We start from the raw sequence: 25,966 nt of genomic DNA, 5'->3' as shown, positions 1-25,966 counted from the left end.
TCCACAGTTTATTGTGATCCACACAGTCAAAGGCTTTGGCATAGTCAATTACAATGGTGTAGGCTACATCATTCATACCTCTGAACAAATTAATATAATTTGGGGGTTTTGTTGTTGTTTTGTCTTTTGGAAGACAGCTCACATGTTTGCTTGTGGCTTTAAGAGTTCTCAGCTTTTAATATTTGGCAGCACCATGATATGGTATGCTGGTATGCATAGGTGCTGAGTTGTGTCCATCTCTTTGCAACCCCATGGGCTGTAGCCTACCAGGCTTCTCTGTCCATGGGATTTTCCAGCCAAGAATACTGGAGTGGGTTGCTATTTCCTTCTCCAGTGCATGAAAGTGAAAAGTGAAAGTGAAGTTGCTCAGTCGTGTCCGACTCAGCGACCCCATGGACTGCAGCCTACCAGGCTCCTCCCTCCATGGGATTTTCCAGGCAAGAGTACTGGAGTGGGGTGCCATTGCCTTCTCTGAGTGCTAAGTGCATTTAGGAGTAATTCATATTTTGAAAAGAGGAAGACAAAAGACAGTGGGGCGGATGAAAAGGGGGAGAGGAATATATGAATAAAAGGGAAATCAGATGATAAGAAACAATGGAGAATATAGCAAGCAAGACAAACATGAGTCTATGAGCACAGTCTTGCCCAAAAAATCTTGAGAAAGCAGCTTCTCTGAGATAACATCTTGATCAATTTCACTTGCAAGATGGTGAGTCTTTCTAGAAGTTCCAACGTAGTCAGCTAGAGGAGAAGGTAGTGGAAAAGAAATTAAGAAAATGAAGGAATGTGCTTTAATCTGAATTTAAATTTGTCTCCATCTCACTTTAAACAGTTAGCCTTTCTGGATCTCCTTTCATTTCAATTATGTTGCCCTGTAACTCTCTCATAAGAGCCTATTCTTTTCCTTCATTGCACTTAACTATAATATGAAATATGTTTGTCTTTCTACTTCTTTAGTATATCTCCCCTATATCTAAGCCTGCAGCCTTCATGACTAGGATTATTTTGTGTAACAGTATCTGTCTAGAACATGTACGTACTTAAATATTGAGTTTAAACAGTAGAAAGTGAACAGGCAGCCTTGAATTGTTAACTCATGGAAGGAGGAAACCATTGCATCTATTTCTTTACAATTCTCTTCAATGTTTAGAGCACAACTGTATTCTTGAAAGTAAGTTGCATTAGGGCAGAATCTCTGTTCTCTGCTTGAACCTAGCACCTAATGTAACTAGATGTGGAATCTCATTCTAGGCGCTGAGTGAAGGTTGTTACAAGGAAATTGGACTTACAAGATAAAGTATACTCTACTCCTAGTTTTTACCTTATACATATACAGGGTCTTCACAGTGGTATACATTCTATAAAGATTGATGAATTAAATTCATGAAGGGCCTAAATGAACAATGTCTTCTGTAGATTTCAGATATGCTCTCTTAGGGAGGCCGTTTACCTGATCTACTGTCAGCTCCTCTGGTAGACACTGTGAGCTGTGGGGTCTGCCTGCTCCTCCTGCTAACAGAGCTCTGCTTTTTACAGAGTAGGAACAGGCCAGACAAAAGTGAGAAACCAAAGCTGGCATAGACTCTTGGATCCCAACCTGCTGCATATTTAAGTTGTGGAAATGTTTAAAAATCCTGATATCTGCACCCTACTCTAGCCAAATAAATATGAATCTCTGAAGATGGGGCCCAGGTTCTTACAAGCCTCCCAAACCGTAATGGGCAGCATGCTTGGCCTGGTCTCAGCAGGCCATGACAATCCAGCTCTCCTTTGCCTATGTTTGATTGAGGAGTACATATTTGTGTAAACCCAGCTCTAGTCAGTGAGATCTAGGAGGAAGTCTGCTAAGAGATCTCGAAAGAGATTGTCCATCCTGAAAAAAAAAGAAAGTTCATAAGACATACAGAGTCTTTAGCCTCTATATCTTCTTCCTTCTTGGTATGTTGTGATAGGAGATGAGAGCCACGGCTGCTGTGATCATGAAGTAGGATTACCAGAGCCATCAAAGAAAAAGGTAAAACATGGAATGATATGTGTGTATTAAAACATGCAAGCATGTCAAAAAGTATGTATATAAACAGAGTAGGTGCAATTGTTTGAAAATTTAGGGTATTGAATGTAATTTCTTTAATGATTATCCATATGTTACTATTAATCTTTAGAGGTTTCTATTTAATTTTCATTACACAACCATGATCCTTATGGTTTTGCAGATGATTTTAAAATATGTGCAGAAAGATCTGAGAGTTGTTTGGAAGAAATTTTGTATTGTTTTGTTAGAATATATGCATTTGCTATAGTTTAAAAGAACCCTTTATCGTGGGTTGTTTTTCTGGACCAACAGCTCTTATCTTACCTCCCAGTCTTTGCCAAGCTGTAGCTAAGCCAACATTGATCCTCTGCAACTACTTTGAGGTCAGGTTGGCCAGTCAATACTGTAGCACTTAGGGAAAGAGAACTTTCTAAAAGGATTTCTAAGTAGTGGAGTAATACAAAATTTAATCCAAAACACTACCTGCTTTCCTAAGGCAATTTGTAGGCCCAACCTAAATTTAAATTTGAAAAAAAAAAAATTTTGAAGTGGTTTGTATTAAAATTCACTCATTATAATTTTACTTAGCTTTTTTAAAGCCAAGTTTATTTAGCTACAGCTATAAATGAAATGAACTACATCTAACTTGTGTTCATAAAAATTCATTTCCATATTTGTTTATTCAGGAGGAATAATCTGCTGTAAGATTGCTCAAACCATAAAATTTATCACAGGGAACAGTTCTGTAAGTAGAAGAGAGCAGAGGAACAGCTAAAAGAGTATAATAGATGAATACTTTAACTTTTACTGATGGAGGCTGAAATTATGTGCCTCTTCCTAGGGCATCATCATTCTAAGAATTGTGATTTCTCTGCTTATTCTCTGGGTCTTTTGTCTTAATAATTTCCTGCCTCTTAGCCTTGTCTTTGTACCATAGATTGTCTTTTCTGCCTGAAAAATTATAATATTGCACCAGGGGATATAAAATTAATCACAATAATCTAGACATGGATTGTGTCTCTTCCCATATCACAGTAGGATCATTTGGATCCTGTAAGATTATCCATCACAGTCCCCATGCTCTGCAAAGATTAGGCAGATGATTGGTCTAACTGGGCCAATCAGACTCTCCATCTCTGCCAGGAGTGTGAATCTTGGGCAGGCGACACTGCTTGAATGAAGGTACTTAGAGTTAAATCATCCCTGTTTCACACCAAAAGAGAACACCCATAAATGTCTTCTATAAAGATCTCCAAAGTTGCCCTTGTTTGTGATCTTCCCAAGATCAAGTGGTTCTCTTTTCTTTTGATTTTGTGAATCACCCAATATTCTTCCCATATTGCAGTTGGGGAGTAGTAGGGAGCCCTTAAGTTAGTTGAAGTTAGTTTCTGTAGCTTGCAACCGAAGATCCCCAATTAATGCAAACTAAAATATGTTTATACACAGAATCAAATAAACTGTATAAGACAATAAATGGTATTTGCCAAATGAATGATACAGACAGTGTTGTAATAGCTCAGAGGAGTTAGATGTATCTGTAGTCTGATAAAGTCAAGGAATTGAGACATGCATCACTGAGTTACTGCCACCCACCCATTGGGCAGCACCCGTGAAGATCAGTTAACAGTGTAACCTGAGCTAAGAGTTCAGACTCTGAAGTTAGCACAGGCCTCACACCCTGCCTCTCTCGGGCTGTCTGATCTTGTTCAGGTAAGTTAGTTCTGGGCCTCAGGATCCTAATTTGTAAAAGGGAAAGAGTAGTGCTTCTCTCATAGGTTCATTGTAAGGATTAAATCAGATGATGTTTGTAAAATGTTTAGCACGGTGCTAATAAGCATTCAATTTTAAGAAGAAATGAATCAATGATGCATTTCTGAGCAATGGTTGAGCAATCAGACTCTGCTCTCCAGGGTGAGTGGTTGAAATGGAGCAACATCCTTGGGCCGAAAGATGACAACACCTTACAGGGGTCCATTCCTCACCCCAACCCAGTCACCCACCAGGCAGGCGCACCCGCATTTTCCCAGGACAGAGGAAGTCTCTCAAGGCCTTTGTCTGTGAAGCCATTACCCGCAAAGTCCTTAGAAACTTGCTAATGTTGTTTCATTAGCCTTTCAAAATCCTGTGAGGCAAAGCAGAGAAGAAGGCTTCAAGCCTCAACCAGCCTTCTAAGAAATGTTAATAAGGTTAATATCTTAGACATCTTCAACAAATTCTGTTGAATGACCTGGGAAAGAACCTCATTCACTGAACCTGAAAACTAGATATGAACTGGGTCCTGTTTCTTACTCATAACACCAGTAATCTATTCACTAGGTTGGTTTGTCTCTTCCTTCATTTTAATCAGACTGCCAAAGTTATGTCTTTTTTAATTTAGAATTATATTACTACTTTTTAAAACATTGACTAATCCAAATGGTCAATCAGTGCATTTCATTTTACTTGAGCACATTAGATGGCAGAGTATGTATTGACTGTGCTTTATAACACATCGAAAGTAAAATAAGCCATGAAAATTCTGGGCATTACTGCTACGAGATCAGATAGTCAAGTAAAAACACAAAAGCCTTGATGAATTGCCTTGTCATCATCCAAACTTTTCATTCTGTTACTCAGTAGAAGGTTCCTGAAGCATCATGGGAAGCATTTAAAAGAAAACTGTAGACAAAACATCATAATTAAATCGCTTTTATATTTGAATCACATGTAATCCTATGAAGAAAGTCCAAAAGTAACTAAAGTAGCATCCTAACAAGTTTACATAACAATACATTTTAAAGATATTTCATTTACTTATATTATCTGGTAATTCATTATTCAATCATTTATTCATTCATCAAACACTAATGACCTGTAGGGCTACAAAGACAAGATCAAAAACTTATTGTGTGATGGTAGAGATGGGCAAGTAAAAATACCCAGCCAAAACGCTTACAGTCATTGTTTTTAGAGAAAAGTGTAAAATAGCAGAACAGAACAAATGAAATTTTAAAATTTTATTGGGACTTTTCTATTTGTAATTGCCTATATATTTTGAATTCCTCTACAAGCATATACTAGTTAATAATTTTGAAATATGGTAAAATGAAATGTTAATAAGGTTAATATTTTAGACATTACCAACATAATTTTTCTCTTTTGCTTTTCCTAGCACATATTCTTCTATGTGTTGGCCAAAGACATCAACCAGTCTCAGGATACTAAAAGATCTATTACAGAATGAGAATATTGATTGCTTACCAGGCACCAGGCACTGCTCTAAGCAATTTACATGGAATGCAAAGAGAAAGAATGCAAAGGTCAGAAACACTCAGTTTCTGACCTTAAGGGGAGCCCAGGTGGCACTGGTGATAAAGAACCCACCAGCCAGTGCAGGAGACATAAGAGACGCATGTTCGATCCCTGTGTTGGGAAGATCTCCTGGAGAAGGAAATGGCAACCCACTCCAATATTCTTGCCTGGAGAATCCCACTGACAGAGGAGCACAGGGTCCCAAAGAGTCAGACTACAACTGAAGCGACTTAGCGTGCGTGCACAACCTTCAAAATAAGATTGTGCAGCTAAACAATAGATTAAAAGCCAGGCTATTATATTGGGAGGGGATTTTCCAAATTCTTTTATCTGCTTTCATCCTCCATTCATTCGATACTAAGCCTAGATGACATGGCTCAGTCATTTCTCTCCTGGAGTGGAAGTGAGGTGTGTTTCAGAAGAACAGAGAGGAAAGCCATTAATCTTCAGCCCCAGGACTGTGGGAAGGAAAGAGCAACAGAGGAACAGAGCTGCCAGACACAGCCTGGGCATGTGATATGAAATTGGGGAAGACCTCTACGGTGGAAGGAAGTTCTTATCTCCACTCCCCATTTGAGACTCTGAGAAGAGGCCTCATTCTAGGCTGCTTCATATCAACCTTAGAGGGTCCAGCATTACCAGACAGAGGGAGGTCATAAGGTTTAACTTTAGAATCGGCTACACTCTCTTCACTGGGTCCAGTGACCGAGACTCTGAGAATCTGGTGGGGATCCCCAGGGCCAGTGAGGTGGGTGAGGGCCTGTAGGATGGGCTGGGATGAGGTGGGAGTCACAGCTAGAAGTCAGAGGAACAGGTTGTTTTGGGAGAAGCCCTGAGGAGGCAGAGAGAGTCAGAGAGGGCCAACTAGGAACAGAAAGAGACCCAGACATCACACCAGACACAGGCGTCAGCTGCAGTGCCAGAGACACCAGGAACAGCCAGGCAGGCCTACAAGAGGCTCCCGTGGAGCACAGTCTTCCCTCATCTACGAGGTCAGGCAACCTTCCAACCCCACATGCACACATCCTGTTCCCATCGAAGAGCTCCGGGTGAGAAGTCTGACAGACTGTGCTCTTACCTTCTGGAACATTCTAACATCCCTCATGAAATGTATTTCAATCACTCGGTTGCTGCTGTTGCTAAGTCACTTCAGTCGTGTCCAACTCTGTGCGACCCCATAGATGGCAGCCCACCAGGCTCCTCTGTCCATGGGATTCTCCAGGCAAAAATACTGGAGTGGGTTGCCATTTCCTTCTCCAATGAGTGAAAGTGAAAAGTGAAAGTGAAGTCACTCAGTCGTGTCCGACTCTTAGTGACCCCATGGACTGCAGCCTACCAGGCTCCTCTGAGATTTTCCAGGCAAGAGTACTGGAGTGGGATGCCATTGCCTTCTCCAATTACTCGGTTAGATTTAGTTAATTATTTTTACTTCTTACCAGCAGGTAGGGATGGGGGAAGAAGGCTGGACTAGTTAACAAGGGACCACACTTGCTCCAAACTTCTGAGGTGTGATGTGAGTTAAATTCACAGTCTTGCTAAGTAAGTCTAAAAATCAATTATGATTCAGCTCCCTATGGGAGCTCTGTGCACAGAAATAATTAATGTATCAGATCAGACCCACAGAGTAGCCCCCCAGGACTTGGTCCTCCCAGTGAAATCAATGCATATGTGCTGAGGGGCTGAGAGAGAGAGCATGGTTGATTTTGACTGGGCATTTCATTAACTGGAGACTTAAGGGTATTCCTTAAAATATCACTGGATTGGCTTCCATTGATTTCTAAGACTCTCCTTGAACATTTTTTCCCTTGAACATTTTTATACATCAAAAGAAATCTGAGCACTGAAGAATTGATGCTTTCGAACTGTGGTGCTAAAGAAGACTCTTGAGAGTCCCTTGGACAGCAAAGAGATTCAATCAGTCAATCCTAAAGGAAATCAACCCTGAATATTCATTGGAAAGACCGATGCTGAAGCTGAAACTCCAATACTTTGGCCACTTAACGCGGAAGAACCAACTCATTGGAAAAGACCTTGATGCTGGGAAAGAATGAGGACAGGAGGAAAAGGAGAAGGGGACAGAGGAGAAGGGGGCGAAGAGGATGAGATGGTTGGATGGCATCATTAACTAAATGGACCTGAATGTGAAAGTTGCTCAGTGGTGTTTGACTCTTTGCAACCCCATGGACTATATATAGAGAACCCCATGGGGTTCTCCAGGTCAGAATACTGGAGTGGGTAGCCATTCCCCTCTCCTGGGGATCTTCCCAACCCAGGGATCAAACCCAGATCTCCAGCATTGCAGGTGGATTCTTTTCCATCTGAGCCACCAGGGAAGCCCAAGATTACTGGAGTGGGTACCCTATCCCTCTCCAGAGGATCTTCCCCACCCAAGAATTGAACTGCAGTCTCCTGCATTGCAAGTGGATTCTTTATCATCTGAGCTACCAGGGAAGCCACGAGTTTGAGTAAACTCCAAGAGACAGTGAAGGACAGGAAAGCCTGGCATGCTGCAGTCCATGGGGCCGCAAAGAGTTGGACAGGACTTAGCAACTGAACAACAGTAATGCTTCTTTGAGACCCTAAATCTCTGTAGAGGATATTCCTGAAGGTTCTGTTCAGTATCACCCAATTTTGGTGAGTTAGGAAGAGTGAGGTAAGGCAGGTTCTCTGTGAATGAGAAACTTCCTCTTAACATGATTTTTCCTGACTTTGAGGGAAAAAAAGCCAAAAGAAGTCACCATGCTTATTTATATCAGAGATTTAGATAAGAAGTATATAGTTTGCTCCAAAGGGCTCAAAATATGTGTTATTTCCTCACATCCAGTTCTTCTTCTTGCCCCTGGATAATAACTGAGGCAGAACCCGTGACTTTTTTGGTGTCTGTGAAGTGGAATAAGTCCTTGGGCAGTCACTGAAATGCCTCTGGCCGTTCCCTGTCATAAGCAGAGCCCGAAACATGGCTAGAGTCAGTGTTCTCACTCTTTCCAGCGTGGGCTCAACGTGGGCAGAGAAAGAAGGAGAAGTGACCCTTGCTTTCTCTTTTTCCAGGCCCACTTCAACTCCTCCTCTTCCCAAACTGCTAAGGAGGGAGAGGAGGGAAGAGGCTGGGACGTTCTTATCTGACCAGCATTTCTGGGCCCCAGCGTCTGCGCTCAGGTGTTTAAACCTGACTCTTCGTTGGAGACACGCCTCCCTTCCCTGAGTGTCTGTCACCTGCAGCTCACCTGCCAGGAGTCAATGCATCTCATTGGTCTCTTACACCTTCCTCTGGCCCTGGACTGGCAGCAGCCCCAGCTTTCCTCAGCACAAGACTCCTAGTCTTCCTGCAGACCTTCCGAGACAGGACCTTTTTCTGTTAGGGTTTAGTTGCAGGCCAGGGAAAGCCCTCTAGATCTCATTTCAATGGAAATGGACTTAAAACCAGGTTGGAAGACACTTACAAAATTTTATGCAAAGGTTGGAAGAACAGGCTCTAGGAAAAGCTTCTATAAACAGCTCCCACTCCCAAGACCACGTCTCCTTCATGGTCAGGCAATCCTAAAGGAAATCAATCCTCAATATTCTTTGGAAGGACTGATGCCGAAGCTGAAGCTCCAATAGTTTGGCCACCTGATATGAAGATTCATTGGAAAAGACCCTGATGCTGGGAAAGATTGAAGGCAGGAGAAGGGGACGACAGAGGATGAGATTGTTGGATGACATCACCGACACAAAGGACATGAGTTTGAGCAGACTCCAGGAGGTGGTGAAGGACAGGGATGCCAGGTGAGCTGCAGTCCACGGGGTCGCACAGACATGCCTGAGCGACTGAACGGCAGGGCCACCAGCAGTGCCTGGAGCCGCCTCCCCCACCGCCCGTCCAGCCAAGTGGGTGCCTCCACCCCACGCTCTTCCTCCTTCATCCGCTTCCTAAGGCGTGTCTCACATAACTGCATGACGGCGCGACCACGGCTGAAGGCAGTCCTGGAAACACAACCCTCAGCTTTCCAGCCTCTCGGACATGTCAGGAGCCTGGAGTGGATGCCAAGCAACCCAATCCACAGGATCTGGTACAGGAACCAAGATCTCACATCTTGTGTGGAAGTGAAGTGAAGGGAAGTCGCTCAGTCATGTCCGACTCTTTGCGACCCCATGGACTGTAGCCTACAAGGCTCCTCTGTTCATGGAATTCTCCAGGCAAGCGTACTGGAGTGGGTTGCCATTTCCTCCTCCAGGGGATCTCCCAACCCAGGGATTGAACCCGGGTCTCCCGCATCGGCAGGCAGATGCCTTACTGTCTGAGCCACCAGGGAAGCCCTTGTGTGGAAAAGGGACCACAACGTCTGAGAGGGAAGCCTTAACTGAGGGTTCTCTCCTTTGTTCAGTGCACAAATTTATGTCTTTGCTCTCTTGATTTGAGATGGAGAGAGTTCTCTAAAAATTCATGGCTCACTTCTAATACTTGTTCATAGAACCCTAGCTTGGTGTGAGACCATGTCATAACCGATTCACATTTCATTGCCAGAGACGGCTCTAGGGTTGGGCCTGGAACCTGGTTCTGGCCCATAAAGGAAACTCCACCAGTTGCTGCTGGGAGACATTTCTCTTTGATGAGAAAGAGGCCTATGAGGAAAAAACCTTGTCATGAAATCCCTGTTGCCGGCCCTCACTTCTGGTTTTGGGAGCTGATACATGCAGACCTGTTTCTTAGACTTGTGGCAGCTATCTTGTGACCATGGGGCAAAAGGTCCCAGGATGAAAGTCACCTACTGAGAAGAAAGAATGGAAGCATGACAATTGTCAGGATGGCTCCACTGAACTGCAAACCAAACCAGGGCTGGCTACTGTATTAAACTATACTCGCTACTGTACAAAATACTGTAGGTATTTTGTTAAGTGGGCTTCCCTGCTGGCTCAGACGGTAAAGCGTCTGTCTGCAATGCGGGAGACCCGGGTTCAATCCCTAGGTCTGGAAGATCCCCTGGAGAAGGAAATGGCAACCTACTCCAGTATTCTTGCCTGGAGAATTCCATAGACAGAGGAGCCTTGTAGGCTACAGTCCATGGGGTCGCAAAGAGTCGGACATGACTGAGCAACTTCACTTCACTTCACTTCACTTCTTCATTTTGTCAAGCGAGACCACGAAATGCTTTTATTACCTAACCACTTCTTAGTCAGGCATTCTGACCCTTAGTCAAATGCATGTTGACTGGTGAAAAGTGAAAGTGTTAGTCACTCAGTCATGTTTGACTCTTTGTGACCCCTCAAACTAATAGCCCGCCAGTCTCCCCTGTCCATGGAATTTCCCAGGCAAGAATCCTAGAGTGGGTTGCCGTTCCATTCTCCAGGAGATCTTCCTAACCCAGGGGTCAAACCCTGGTCCCCTGCACTGAAGGCAGATTCTTTACTTTCTGAGCCTCCAGGGAAGCCCGTATTGATTGGTACTCAGGCTGAATCCCTGGAAGCCATGAGAGGTGACAGAGCAACAAAGAGACAGAGAGACAGATTTGGAGTCCAAGTCAGCAAGTGCGTATTTCACGTTTCTGCACAGTTAGGACTTTCCAAGCAAGTTCTACCAGAACCTGGGCTTAACAAGCATTGGAAGTTAAATCATGACTATGACAGAATAGTGAGACGACTCTGGAAAGATTTACCTCCCTGGAGGTATGTGTTTACATTTCAAATGGGGGAAAAATCTGGAGTCAGGACCTGTAGACCAGAGAGGCTTCACTTGTCTTCATCCCCCAGAGACATCTATTTATATTCCAGAAGGTAAGAGCACCGGACCTTTCCCTTATCTTCCCAAGGAAACTTAGTGTTAATTAGGCAGAAGAGCTTTCCCTCCCTTTCTCGTGAGATGAAGAAGGGAGCTCTTCCTCTCATAGATAAATTCTGAGATTCTTATTGGGATAGACTCTGTACTCTCCTGCAGTACAGAGTTGGGAACATACAGGGGAGCATCTGACTCCATTCAGCTTACCCTGGGCAAAGAGAGCAATTGATGTAATAAAAACTGATCTCTGCTCCAGAAACCCCATGTTTGCATTCAGGATAATATAAATAAATATAGATACTAAAAACTGATCAGCTGTAGAAAGAGGCTCATACATGGTTCTTCACTGGAGAATGTGACTCAGTGATACTAGGACACATTGGAATAGGTTGAAAGTACTGTGCAGATATAGCAAAGGAGACAGATATATCCCTGGCCTCAGTCCTAATCTGATTCAAACATTTCTGGGTACATTTCAATAAGAAAACTGAGAAACTAGAGTATTTCTAATCTAAAGGAGATAGCTGGAGAAGTGATGGACTTGGAAACCATATCATATGAGCAAAGGTGGAAGAATCTGAGTACGCTGGTAGGTCATCCCACAGATAACGGGAGATTCACTTTCTTTTGACTGCTCACATACAGGAAGAGGCATATTTTAGCATCATATAAAGAAGACTTTTTCTAACAGAGATTTCAGCAACACAATGAGCTGCTTTGAAAAGTTGTGAGTCCTCTTGTCATTGGAGGTGGCAGCTGCGATGGCCATCTGTTGAAGGATTTGCAGAAGAAATTTGCATTTGATTTAGAAAGTTGGTCTGTTTGAGATTTTAGGACCCTGACAATTCTATATATCCACCAAGTTTAACTGAGCATCATCTGAATATTCTCTTTCTAGCCATTATCTTATAGAGCTCTCTTCCTTGATAGTATGCTGAATTCAGAGTTGTTTTAACTTCTGGAGTTGAAGTCAAGACTTTATCACTTACATTGTGATTTCTAGTAAATTATTTAATCTTGTCTGTAAAAGGTGGATATCAATACTTCCTATTTTATTGGGTTATTATGGTGATTAAATTAAATAATACCTGTAAAGCATGCATAGCACTTAGAACAGAACCTAGCAAGCACTCAATACCCAATGGTTATTACTAGTTTATTAGCCTCTTCACTTGTCTTACTCCATCTTTCATTTAGCTACCTACTCATCCTTCACGTGTCTATTGGTTTAATTTATATCTCTTACTTTTAGTGAGTCTGTCTTGTCACATGATTAAAGAACCACTTGAGCAATTGAATTTTCATACCTTTCGCATTTAAAAATTGTTTTCCTGATATAGTCTATCATGTTAGTCATTTTACTATCAATTTATAGGAGTTTTTTATATATTAGATTTATGGAAATAGTTGTAACATTTCCCCCAGCTTATCCTTTGTCTTTTGGCCATAGAACTATTGAAGATTCTTTTGAAAGTTAGAGCATGTAGAATATTTTCAAAATATATAATGTTTATCAATCTTTATATTCATGCAGAGCCCCCACTTTTATCTTTACTCTTACTGACTCCAAAAGGGAATTTTTAAATATATAAATTTTTTTATTGTAGTTGACTTACAATGTTTCAGGTTCACAGCAAGGTGATTCAGTTATACAAATACACATTTATTATTTTTTAAATTATTTTCCATCATAGGTTATTACAAGATATTGACTATAGTTCCCTATGCTATAGAGTAAACCTTTGTTGCTTGATGCATATCTACAAAAGGGGATTAAAAGAAGTAGCTCCTTGCATTAACATTATGAAATGAGCATTCTGATGTCTTTATAGATACATAAAATAAAGTATTCCATCATCAAGATGCTTCGGCATCATGCTTTTAAAAGGGGCTCACCCTTCTTGACAGTAATTTTCCCAGGGTCTCTGCTGCTAAAGAATAGCTTTTCTTAACATTTTGTAGCTAAGTCACTACAGAGGCTCACTGCAAGTCTCCAGACAGACTGGAACTATTGTAACCATTATCCTTCAGTTCAGTTCAGTCGCTCAGTCGTGTCGGACTCTTTGTGATCCCATGGACTGCAGAACCTAAGGCCTCCCTGTCCATCACCAACTCCTGGAGTTTACTCAAACTCATATCCATCAAGTCAGTGATGCCATCCAACCATCTCACCCTCTGTTGCCCACTTCTCCTCCTGGCTTCAGTCTTTCCCAGCATCAGGGTCTTTTCTAATGAGTCAGTTCTTTGCATCAGGTGGCCAAAGTATTGGAGCTTCAGCATCAGTTCTTCCAATGAATATTTAGGACTGATTTCCTTTAGGATTGACTGGTTTAATCTCCTTGCAGTCCAAGGAACTCTCAAGAGTCTTCTCCAACACCACAGTTCAAAAGCATCAATTCTTCGGCACTCAGCTTTCTTTGTGGTCCAACACTCACATTCATACATGTCTACTGGAAAAACCATAGCTTTGACTATATGGACCTTTGTCAGCAAAGTAATATCGCTGCTTTTTAATATGCTGTCTAGTTTGGCCGTAACTTTTCTTCCAAGGAGCAAGCGTCTTTTAATTTTATGGCTGCAGTGCATGTGCAGTGATTTTGGAGACCAGAAAATTAAAGTCTCTCACTGTTTCCATTGTTTTCCCATCTCTGTGCCATGAAGTGATGGGACTGGATGCCATAATCTTCATTTTTTGAATGCTGAGTTTTAAGCCAGCTTTTTCACTCTCCTCTTTCACCTTCATCAAGAGGCTCTTTAGTTCCTCTTCGCTTTTTGCCATAAGGGTGGTATCATGTGCATATCTGAGGTTATTGACATTTCTTGTTAAGTACCATTATCCTTAACTGCCAGTAAATGATCAGATTGCCAGCCAAACCTACACTTGTGGCAACAGGAAAATTAAGTCCCTGCTGCTTAAACAAAAGGACCTGAATTAGTTGGCAGTAATGCTGATATTTTTTAGCCCCATCTTCAGGCCAGTCCCTGAAAGGAGGCAACCGTGCTAAATGCTGGACTTGTATCGAGGCCAGGTTCACCCAGTTCCATTCAGTTCTGTTCAATTCAATTCATACTTCCTGATCTCTCATTAAGTGCCAGACACTCTGCCTGAGTTACGGACGCAAAGAAGAACCCGTTAGTCTTCTGTATACTGTCAGGAGCCCACAGTCTAAAAGGGGAAACAGAATAATCCGTGACAACATTAGAGTCAGCAACATCCAGATATAAAGAACATGTTTCAAACATATAGAGCAGAAACCTGAAAGAGAGGCCTCAGTTTACTGCTAGATTTCTCCTTAATGTTACCTGCATACAGCCAACTCTTCCCTGGTGAGTTATCTTTACTCACAACATTTTAAACACCAAATGCAACTTTGTTTTTTGGGTTTTTTTTCTCCTCCTAACATCCAAATACATGGTATCTTTTCCAAAACCACATCTCCAACTCTCTGGACACCAACTGGTCCAAAATTCAAAGTCAATTTTGACATTAACTACTTGGAGTTAGTACAGACTCCACAGGTTAAGGGCTCAGTCCTACATGACAGTCCTACTTCAGATGCCTGTCACAAGTTCTGGGGCCCACATACCTCTTACTGACTAGCTATAAATTGGGGGTTCCCATAACCCCCTCAGGTTAGATAATTTATGAGAACAGAACTCAGGAAGATACATTCCTTACTATACCAGTTCATTAGCAAGGATACACTTCAGGAACAGCCAAAATGGGAAAGAGGGCAAGGAAGGAGGGAAGGGGCAGGGAGAGCCCAAGGCCTCTCCGGGAACTCCACCCTTCCTGTTCCTGATGTGTTCACCAAGCTAGAGGTTTTCTGATTCCCGAAGTGTTGAGTTGTTACAGATTTCCAGTAGACAGGCATGATTGCTTAAATCGTTGGCTCTTGGTGGTTAAGTCACTCTCCAGCCCCTCTCTCACTTTTAGAGACTAGGGGTGGGGCTGAAAATTCCAAGCGTCTAATCAAGTCTTGGCCGTTCTGGTGGCCAGCCCCATCCTGCAGCTATGGAGGGTCCTGCTGGAGTCATCTCATTCGGACAAAGTTGCTCCTGTTACCCTGTCACTCAAGAAGTTCTAAGAATTTTAGATGTCCTGTTCCAGGACTGAGGACAAAGACCAAGCATCTTCCTTATTGTGCCATGCCAGGACATTTTTTGCAATACATTGAGCCTCTTACCTCCCAGACCACACTTACCATCCACCTCTTACCCCTTTCCTGCCCCAACACATTTCTTTTTCTTTTTCTAAAAGATTGATTTTATTTTGTTTATTTTTTTTTGGCTGTGGTAGGTCTTTGCTGCATGAGGACTTTCTCTAGTTGAGGCGAGTCAGGGCTACTCCTCATTGCAGCTTCTCATTGCAGTGGCTTCTGCTGTTGCAGCTCACGGGCTCAGAGTTTGTGGTGCACCGGCCTTGTTTGTTGCCCCACAACATTTGGGATCTTCCCAGACCAGGGAATCTAAACTGTCCCTTGCATTGCAAGGCAGAGTCTTAACCACTAAACCACCAAGGAAGCCCCCCATCACATTTCAAGGTGGCCTCCTGACTCTGCACCCAGGGGGCTGCACAACAGCACATTCTTCAGGCTCTGAAACTCAAAACCTTAACATTTGCCTGGATTCCTTCCACTACCTCTCTTCGAGAGGCTGACCCCTCACTGTGCCCTGCCCGCTCTTTCTTTGTAGTATTTCTCACTTTTCCCTCAGGCCTTAATCTCATCATTAAAATAACCTCTTGTCCTCGATAGTATTGTTCTCTGCACCATTCACCCTTCGATTTTTCTACTACTCAGATTCACTTTCCCTAGACTAACTTCATCTTGCAATTTTCAGTTTAAAACATGTTGAATAATTCTCCACTGTATATTGGATAAAATTCAAGCTCTGAAATCCATCCACAACAGTGAAATGGACAGGAAGGGTAGGAGGAATTCCATATGGACGGAGAGGAAGGGAAGCCTAAGAAAAGTACTGGCAGTCTCTGCTTTTCCATTCAGAATGGATGGAGCTGGGACATCCTCATGGTTGATCCCAAGGGGAGCAGAGGACGGCCTCACCCAGGTGGGAAGAGATGGGCTCCACCTTCAGGTAAAGGGCCCTGAGCCTGAGTCCTGAGTGACCTGGTCACAGGCGGCTCACCGCATAGCTAGCCCCTTATTCTCTACAGCATCCCACCACTCTCCTGATTCCACATGAAAATCACTTTTGGTCTGGGCTTCGAGTTTTTGCTTTGCTTTGTTTTGTTTTAACATTAAGATAGACAGTATTTGGGGGTACACTGGAGCAAGAATGGATATTCTGTGCTAAAGTCACCAGATTCTCTAATTTGCAGTGTCCAGGGATTTTGGTTTTAAGCACTGGCAAGCACTCTCTTTGGAAATTTCATTCTGGCCAAATGACTATCCAGCATTACAGCACCTCTCTGCCAGCCTCCCACTCAGAAAGGTGGCAGGGTGAGAGCTTTTGCTTTGTTTTAATGGAAATATAGTTGATTTACAATATTTTGTTAGCTTCAGGTGTACACCAAAGTTATCTGTTTATATATATATATATGAATCCACATTTCCCTAATTCCTTTGCACTATAGTTTGTTACAAGATATTGAATATAGTTCCCTGTGCTACACAATAAACCCTGCTGTTTATTTTATATATGGTAGTTAGCATCTACCAATCCTATGCTCCCAACTTATCCCCCCTCTCCCACCTTTCCTCTTTGGTAACCAGAAGTTTCCTTTCTATGTCTGTGAGTCTGTTTCTATTTTGTAAATAAATTCATTTTTACTATTTTTAGATCCTGCATGTAAGTGATATTAGGGAGTGTTTGTCTCTGACTTACTCCACTTAGTATGATAATCTCTAGGTCCATCCATGTTGCTGAAAAGGGCATGATTGCATTCTTTTTCATGGCTGAGTCAGGATGAAAGTTTATATCCCCCAGGAACTGTGTTTCCACTTGGTAACATTTTCCACAGGGCATTCATACGGAGTAGTTCGGCAGGGCTGCAGCCCAGACTGTCTGAATTGAGCCTCAACAGACTCCTAAATCCAAGCTGTGTCAGAAGAGATCCATCTCCAGAACCAGCCCAGGGGGAGGAATTTAAACTCCAGAGTTTGAGGAAGTGACATGAATGATTATTTGAAAAACCAAGAATGTGTCAGTCATCCTCAGAGTCTTCACTAGGAAGTGTCTGTGAGAGAGACTGCTTCAAGGAACTCCAATACTAGATGGAGAAGCCGGAACTAGAACCAGAAATGCCCCCAGGGTAGAAGCATTCTGAAGAACCATGACCCAACAGCTTCAACATCTGATTTTATCTTTTATTAAAAAGTGAGAGGAAGGAGGAAGGGGGTACTCTTTTGCCCCCTTCTGATGCCTATGTCAGAAGCTTTCTCTATCTCCTTTATACTTTAATAAAACTTTAAAAAAATAAAAAAAATTAAAAAATTTAAAAAAAATAAATAAAAAAATAAATAAATAAAATAAAATAAAATAAATAAAAAGTGAGAGGAAAAATAAATAAATAAAAAGTGAGAGGTAAGGGATGGGGGCGTATAATCACACTCCCTTCAAAATCCAGATAGAAATTACCCTCTTAAAGAAACAATGCTTCTTTAAAAAAAAAAAAAAAATTTCTTTATTTGGCCGTGCCACGTCTTCATTGCAGCATGCATCATGTGAACCCTTAGTTTCAGCATGAAGCCACATGTAGAATCTAGTTCTCTGACCAGGAATTGAGCCCGGGCCCTATGCATTGGGAGTGCAAAGTCTTAGCCAATGGACCACCAGGGAAGTCCCTTAAATTTTGGGTTTTTCAATTTTTTGGCCTCACTGTGCAGCATATGGGATCGTTAATTCCCTGCCCAGGAATCCAACCTTTACCCTCTGCATTAGAAGGACAGAGTCTTAACCACTGGATCATCAATGCTTCTTTTTTATACTTCATTTATTATCAAAGTATCGTTGAACCACAATGTGTTAATTACTGTTGTACAGCAAAGTAACTCAGTCACACACATACATTCTTTCTCATATTCTTTTCCATTATGGTTTATCACAGGATATTGAATACAGTTCCCTGTGCTATACAGTAGGACTCTATTGTCCATTCATTCTATATTTACCAGTCCTCATCTTCTAATCCCAAACTCCTACTTCTCCCCTCTGTCACCCACTTCCTCCTTGGAAACCACCAGTCTATTCTCTATGTTCTTGACTCTACTTCTGTTTCACAGACAGATTCATTTGGATCATAGTTTAGAGTTCTCATATACGTGACTTCCTAGGGTATTTGTCTTTCTCTTTCTGACTTACTTCAAAACAATGCTTCTTTAAAACAAACACTAGCCTCTCCCAGATGTCACAGTGGGTAAGTGATTAGGTTTCACAGATTAATAGGTAGCTACGCATATGCATGCAGTCCAGAAATGTGCCAGGAAGGGGAAGTTCCAAACCAGATAGAGAAAGGCAGTGGACCTTTTCTCTAAAAGGGAATGCAAACAGCCAAGGCTCTTGATACCCCATGAAGCATCAGAGATGGGGAGAATGGAAAAAGATTTTCTTTCTGGGGTTCGCTGCCAACACAATGAGCCCCTGACACCAGCTGCTTTGATTCAAAGCAGACATTCATTCTGCACTAGCTAAACTATGGACTTTGGGGGGAAGCCGCCAGAGCTAGCAGCCTGCTTTCTAATGGAAATGTTTGAACTGGGACAGTAAATTCTGAGAGTCCCCAAAAGCTGGTAACCCAAACAGCAAAAATAGAAAGACTATCTATTCATTTGAAAGTGCTTTAAAGATGAATTCCTGACTTGTGGAAGTGACTTTTCTTTCTTTTTTTCTTATTTTAATAAGCTGCTTCAGCAGCAGTGTTTCTTTTTTTTTTTTTTAGTAGCTCAGTCATGTCTGACTCTTTGCGACCCCATGGATTGGCTCCTCCATCCACGGGATTTTCCAGGCAAGAGTACTGGAGTGGGTTGCCATTTCCTTATCCAAGCAGTGTTTCTTATTCAAGTATTTTCTAAAGCAAGCAAGGCTATAGATAAGGCTACTGTAGTAGAAGAGGCAGACGCCAATCCAAACAGAAGTGTACCTCTTTAGGATGTCTGAAGTCTCTAAAAACTTGGCTGGTCATGGGAGCCAGAAATACAGGAGACATACACTAAGAATGTGTTGAAACGACAGGCCTCATCGAAGTTTCTCTTGAGAGTGAAGAACATATCTTCCACAGGAAGTCCAAGGCAAGGAGGACCCACAGCGTTAACCTGCATACTGGATTTAAAGAAGCAATCAAGCACAGACAGTCATTTCTAATTCCCAGATGTTCCCTACTTTTTTGAGAAGTAGTTTCTCAGATGGGAGCACCGGCTCAAGATTGTTTAAGCTAGTGTGGCTGGAGGGACGACGTACCCAGCATTGATTCTGGTGGGGATCTGAATTCCAGATACTCTTGTCTATTTTACCCTGAATCTGAACTGTGAACTCTTCTTCAGCCCAGTAACCTAATAGCTAATTCGCATTTTCTGCCTTTGCGTGACAATCCTGACCCCAGTTAAATGGGCGTTAGTGCTTCAGGTGTGGTGGTGCTCGGTCACTCATTGTGTCCCACCCTTTGTAAGCCCATGGACTGCAGCCCACCAGGCTCCTCTGTCCATGGGGTTTCCCAGGCAAGCATACTGGAGCGGGTGGCCATGCTCTTCTCCCGGGGATCTCCCTGACCCAGGGATCAAGCCCACGCCTCCAGTGTTTCCTGCATTGGCAGGTGGAGTCTTCACCCCTGCACCACCAGGAAAGCCTGCTTCTTGTGCCTTCATATTGTCTTTTCTCTGCATGTGTCTGTTTCTCTTCACATAGTGTATTTTTTTTCATCAGTACACCAGGAATACTGAATTAGCGGTTCATCTTATACCAATGTGGCTTCATCTTAATCAGTGACCCCTGCAATGACTCTGTTTCCAAATAAGATCACACTCTGAGGGGCTTGGACTTCAACATATGAATTTCGGGGAGAGCCTAATTCAACCCATAACACTACATAGAGTTCTATCACAAAGCACTCATTTAAATACATTGAAATGCTCTCAGCAAAGAACTATAAAAATAAGAAGAAAGGAAAAACACAATTTGAATAATCTGGGCAGTTTTGCCCACCATTTTACAATACATTATGCTACCCAGGGGAGACTGAGATGGAAGATGAGATTCTGCTGTTCACTCAGTCAGATGCAATTTCCTTTAACCTCTTGGGAACTCAGCATGAAGTCACTCAGAATATGATCTAGTGTTTAAAAATACGTATTTGATAATATGTGATATTTTCCCTAGAGGCTGGCTTTATTATTTCACTTTGGATGAGAGGCTATTTCGTATTTTGCTGGGCTGCTCTAGTTTGCTCTACAGGGATGGTAGGAAAATGCTTTTATACTTCATTGAATTCTTTTACTTTTACCTAGACTGCCCCCTCCATCCCTCTCTCACTTCAGCCATAACTAAACAAATAAGCAAAGGTGGAAAGCTCTCAGCTTTTCAGTGAAACAAAGAGGGAGTGAAGATGGAAAAAAAGGATACAAAAAATGAAAAACCTTAAAGCAAGTGTAAGGCTCTATAGGCTATATGACACAGTCTTTTGTCTTCCTGCTTACCCAGACTAAATAAAAATGTCAAAAACTAGGGGAATGTGGTGGCGTGAATGGCTGCCCCCCCCCCCCAAGAGATATGTCCACATCCTAATCCCCAGAACAAGTAAATGTCACCTTATTTGGAAAAAGGATCTTAGTAGATGTAATTAAGTTAAAGACCTCGAGGTGAAGAGATTACCTGGATTATCTGGGTGGGTCCTAAATCCAGTGATAAGTGTCTTTATAAATACCACCCTTATGGCAGAAAGCAAAGAAGAACTAAAGAGCCTCTTGATTGAAAGCAAAAGGTGAAAAAACTGGTTTAAAACTCAACATTCAAAAAACTAAGATCATGGCATCCGGTCCCATCACTTCATGACAAATACTTGGGGAAACAATGGAAACAGCGACAGACTTTATTTTTCTGGGCTCCAAAATCACTGCCCATGGTGACTGCAGCCATGAGATTAAAAGATGCTTTCTCCTTGGAAGAAAAGCTATGACCAACCTAGACAGCATATTAAAAAGGACAGACATTACTTTGCTGATGAAGTTCTCCCTAGTCAAAGCTATGGTTTTTCCAGTAGTCATGTATGGATGTGAGAGTTGGACCATAAAGAATTGATGCCGAAGAATTGATGCTTTTGAATTGTGGTGTTGGAGACTATTGAGAGTCCCTTGGACTGCAAGGAGATCCAACCAGTCCATCCTAAAGGAAATCAGTCCTGAATATTCATTGGAAGGACTGATGATGAAGCTGAAACTCCAAAGCTGAAACTTCGGTCACCTGATGTGAAGAACTGACTCATTTGAAAAGACCCTGATGCTGGGAAAGACTGAAGGCATGAGGAGAAGGGGACGGCAGAGGATGAGATGGTTGGATGGCATCACCAACTTGATGGACATGAGTTTGAGCAAGCTCATGGGAGTTGGTGATGGACAGGGAAGCCTGGCAAGCTGCAGCCCATGGGGTGGCAAAGAGTCGGACACGACTGAGCGACGAAACTAACTAACAGAGGATTTCCCTGATGGTCCAGTGGTTAAAACTGAGCCTTTCAACGCAAGGAGTGCAGGTTTGAGCCCTGGCTGGGGAACTAAGATCCCACATGACTCAGGGCCAAAAAACCAAAACAGGAAACAGAAACAGTATTGTAACAAATTCGATAAAGACTTTAAAAATGGTCCACATCAAAAAAATTTTTAAATCTTCTTAAAAAAAAAAAAAAAGACACGTGGGAGATTGGAAGATACAGAGAAGAAAAGGTGGAGGCAGAAATGCAAGTGAGGTTGTCACAAACTAAGGAAGCCAGAGAATGCCAACAGCCACCATGAACTGGACGAGGGAGGGAAGGACTCCCCTCCAGAACCTCTAGAGGGAGCACACACAGCCCTGACAACATGCCGATTTCAGACATCTGCTCTCCAGACCCCTGAGAGGCTGCATTTCTGTTGTGGTAAGCCACCTAGTTTGTGATCATGTATAAGGGCAGCCATGGGCTTCCCAGGTGGTGCTGATGGTAAAGAACCCGCCTGCCGATGCAGGAGACACAGGAGACGTGGGTTCGATCCCTGGGTAGGGAAGATCCCCTGGAGGAGAGCATAGCAACTCATCCAGTATTCTTGTCTGGAGAATCTCACGGGCAGAGGAGCCTGGTGAGCTACAATCCATAGAATTGCAAAAAGTCAGACACGACTGAAGTGACTTAGCATGCTCGCATGCACATAACGGCAGCCGAGGAAGCTAATACAGGGAGTAAAAGGATGGAAGGGACAAAACGGACTTAATAGAATCAGTGTCAAAGCCCAGAGTCTAGGAAATCCCTATCTTCCACACCCCACTCACCAAGCCAGCAAGAGCCATACACACCAAGCGTGTGTATCCCGTGTCTAGAAGTTTTCTCAGCCATCTTTCTCCTTACTACTTGGAGAGGCTCACAGCAGTCAGTAAATAACTTGCCAATGTCAGTATGAATAACGCCTGTTTGTTTTACCCACAGAGTTTGCTTAGCCTGCAACTGATCCACCCTGCTGGCAGACCGGTAATGAAGTAACAAAGGTCAGGAGGCAAAGCGTCTGCTCCAGGAGGAGGTGAAACCACACAAAAGCAGCTCCGGACGGTCTAGGGAGCAAGACAGCTGGAAGCATTCTACCAAAAACAGCTATGCTGCTGTTAGCTCCAGCAGGGTACCTGGTGCCACCAGACCCTGGGCCTTTGAGGTTTCTGCAGAATAGTTAGGTGGCTTCTTCACTTTCCCCACTGCTGGTTGGAATTCAAAATTTTCAAGGCTGAGAAGTCAGTTTCCTGCTGCCCATCTGCTTGCCAGCCCCGAAACTTTATTGATCTCGTCTCCACGGCTGTTCTGTTTGTTCTAAAGCCTTTTAAAAAGTATCTTTAAAATTCCTTTATCATCATTCTAGAAGGATGGAGGAGGGAGGGATAGAGAGAAGGAAGCAATGAGGGAAGGAGGAAGGGAGAGAGGTTAAAGTTAATGGATACGTTTAATCTTCCATCTTTAACTACAATGATGCAAATTTTTCATCTGAAGATGTGTACCTTGATTCAGTTCTGGAAGATTCTTAGCTATTATCTCTTCAAATCTTGCTTCTCTGCTGAGTTGTTTTTTCTCTTCCTACAGTAACAAGTCACATAAACATAGCAGCTTAAGACAATGCAAATTTATTATCTCATAGTTCTGTAGGTCGGAAGTCCAAGTGGGCTCTGCTGTCAAAATCAAGGTGTCAGCAGTCTGAGTTTTCACCTGGAGGTAAGAAAATAGAGGAAGAAATCTGCTTCCTCGTCCATTTCAGTTGTCGGCAGGCACTCAGGTCCCCGTTCCTGGGGCTGAGGTTCACGGGTCCCTGCGGGCTGTTAGCCTCCTTCAGCTCTCCTGGGATCCCCGCACTCATCACATGCATGCACCCACCATCCTCAGACCACCAACAGCTGTCAAGTCCTGTTCACACCTGTTTGCTTTTAAGGGTTTGTGCAAATACATTGGGCCCACCTGAAAAATTTAGGACAATCTGCCTATTTTTAGGCTTTTAACAACCTTAATTACATCTGTAAATTCCCTCTTGCCAAATAATATAACATATTCATAGGTACCAGAAATTTGGGTGTGGACATCTTTGGTGGGAAGGTCTGTCTGCCATAGCTGCTATTCCCTGCTGTGCCTCTTTAGAGTCTCTCAAGTTAGTGTTTGTATTTCTTAATTGTGTTCTAAATATATTTGTCTGCAAAGAAATGGGTTCTAGGTAAATTCTCTGATTCTTTTAACTATAATCTACATTTCATTCCACTTAATAATGTAAAGTTTTTGATGACTATAATTTTAATTTCCAGATTTTCTGACTGCTTCCCTCTCATATGCATCTGTTCTTGTTTCATTTAACAATTCTTGTTCTTGCTAATGGAAGTTACTTCTTCCGTCTATCTAGACCAGTGGCTCTCAACCGGGAGTGGTTTTGCCTCCCAGGGGACAGTCGGCAGTATCTGGAGAGATCTTTGATTGTCACAACTTGGTGGGTGGTACTGGCATCTCGTGGACGGAAGCCAGGAATGCTACTCAACATTTCTACAGCGCCTAGGACAGGCCCTCTGAAACAAAGAATTATTCAGCCCAAAATGTCCAAAACGCCAACGCTGAAAAACTTTGATCCAGATCACCTTACATATATGCATTTTTAAAGCTTCATCAGCCTCTTTCATCTAGAGAGAATTCATGGGTTTTTGAATTTTTATTTATTTATTTATTGTTGGCTGTGCTGGGTCTTGGCTGCTGTGCAGACTTTTCTCTAGTTGCAGCGAGTAAGGGCTGCTCTCTAGCTGCTGTTTGCGCTTCTCACGGAGGTGGCTTCTCCTGCTGGGGAGCACGGGCTCCAGGACACGCAGGCTTCAACAGCCAGGACACACGGGCTCCGTGGCTGCATCTCCCAGGCTCCCGAGCACAGGCTCAACAGTTGTCACGCATGGGCTTAGCTGCTCTGGGGTATGTGGAATCTTCCTGGATCGGGGATTGACCCATGTCTCTTGCCCTGGCAGACAGATTCTTTACCACTGAGCTACCAGGGAAACCCAAGAATTCATGTTTTGATGTTTTATTTTGTTGGCTTTGTTAGCATCAGATTTCTTGATTGTTTTTGGTTGGCAAGCTCATTTTCAGTGAAAGGTTCTTCTTCTCTGGGGCTTCCCTGGTAGCTCAGCTGGTAAAGAGTCCACCTGCAATGCAGGAGACTGACCCCCTCTGGATTCCTGGGTCAGGAAGTTCCCCCAGAGAAGGGATAGGCTACCCACTCCAGTATTCATGGGCTTCCCTGGTGGCTCAGATGGTAAAGAATCTGCCTGCAATTTGGGTCCGATCTAGCTCTACCTCCTCCTAATTATCAATTTTGAAGGTAGGCCTACCAGGATCGACCCCCAATTCAGGGCTCCCGTCCCCTGGTGATTTGGGGAGAGCCCACAGCAAGCTCAGTTTCTACTTCCTTCTGCTTCCCTAGCCCTGTTGCTCCCCTAAAGCCTAGGACCTGGGTGGCAAGCAGCAACAACTTTGGGTGTGCACCGGGGACCCTGACCTCAGTCCAACAGTGAACTTGCTCTGGTCTTCCATATTACCTGGAGCAAAACTGGCCTATAACTTCAGTATCCCACTTAACTTTTAAAATTTCTTTGGCTTTGGTTCTTACATTTTCTAACTGCTATGCATGTGGGACAAAGAGCTATCTGGACTGGATGGCCACTGCATAGTCATTTTGCTGTGATTTTAAAAAAAATATTTGTTTTTCAGGAAAAAAAATGTATTTAAAGGTACATCTTCAAGACAACAAAAGCCATCTACAGAGCCTAACTCACTTCCTCTTAGACATGCCACAAAACAACTTTTAAAGCATGCTGGAAGGCAGACAAGACACAACAGAAACGGCTAAAACAATACACGAATGGGTACAAAGTATTCACACCCACAAAGCAGTTAGGTAATATGCAAAGACAATGCATTTTCAGAATGAAAGTCCTACTTGCCAGAGCAGTAATCAGAAAGGAGAAAATTAGCTCGTCTCTGATCATCTAGAAGTTTTCACGCGAGAAACAGAATTCCACAATTTGACCATGTGTTTTCTGTTTATGAACAAGCTCTCTAAACCGAGTTGATTTGAATTTAATTCCATTCACAAATGTTTATTGCGGTTAGTGCCAGAGAAACATAACTGAGTAAAATAATCTCTGACTTCAGGAATTCACAACTGGGGACGGCAGGGAGAGACATACAA

General features: G+C 42.8%; 1 long non-coding RNA gene across 1 annotated transcript; it reads left to right on the top strand.

The window, feature by feature from the left end:
* Positions 1-1,958: 1,958 nt before the first annotated feature.
* Positions 1,959-24,252, top strand: LOC122696569. Its single transcript, XR_006341788.1, has 3 exons — positions 1,959-2,014; positions 5,184-5,331; positions 22,699-24,252. It is a non-coding gene; the product is annotated as an uncharacterized LOC122696569 (long non-coding RNA).
* The last annotated feature ends 1,714 nt before the right edge of the window (positions 24,253-25,966 follow it).

Source organism: Cervus elaphus, chromosome 6 (assembly GCF_910594005.1).
Source record: "Cervus elaphus chromosome 6, mCerEla1.1, whole genome shotgun sequence".
NCBI classification, from domain to species: Eukaryota; Metazoa; Chordata; class Mammalia; order Artiodactyla; family Cervidae; genus Cervus; species Cervus elaphus.
This window is presented reverse-complemented; position numbering and strand designations above follow the sequence as displayed.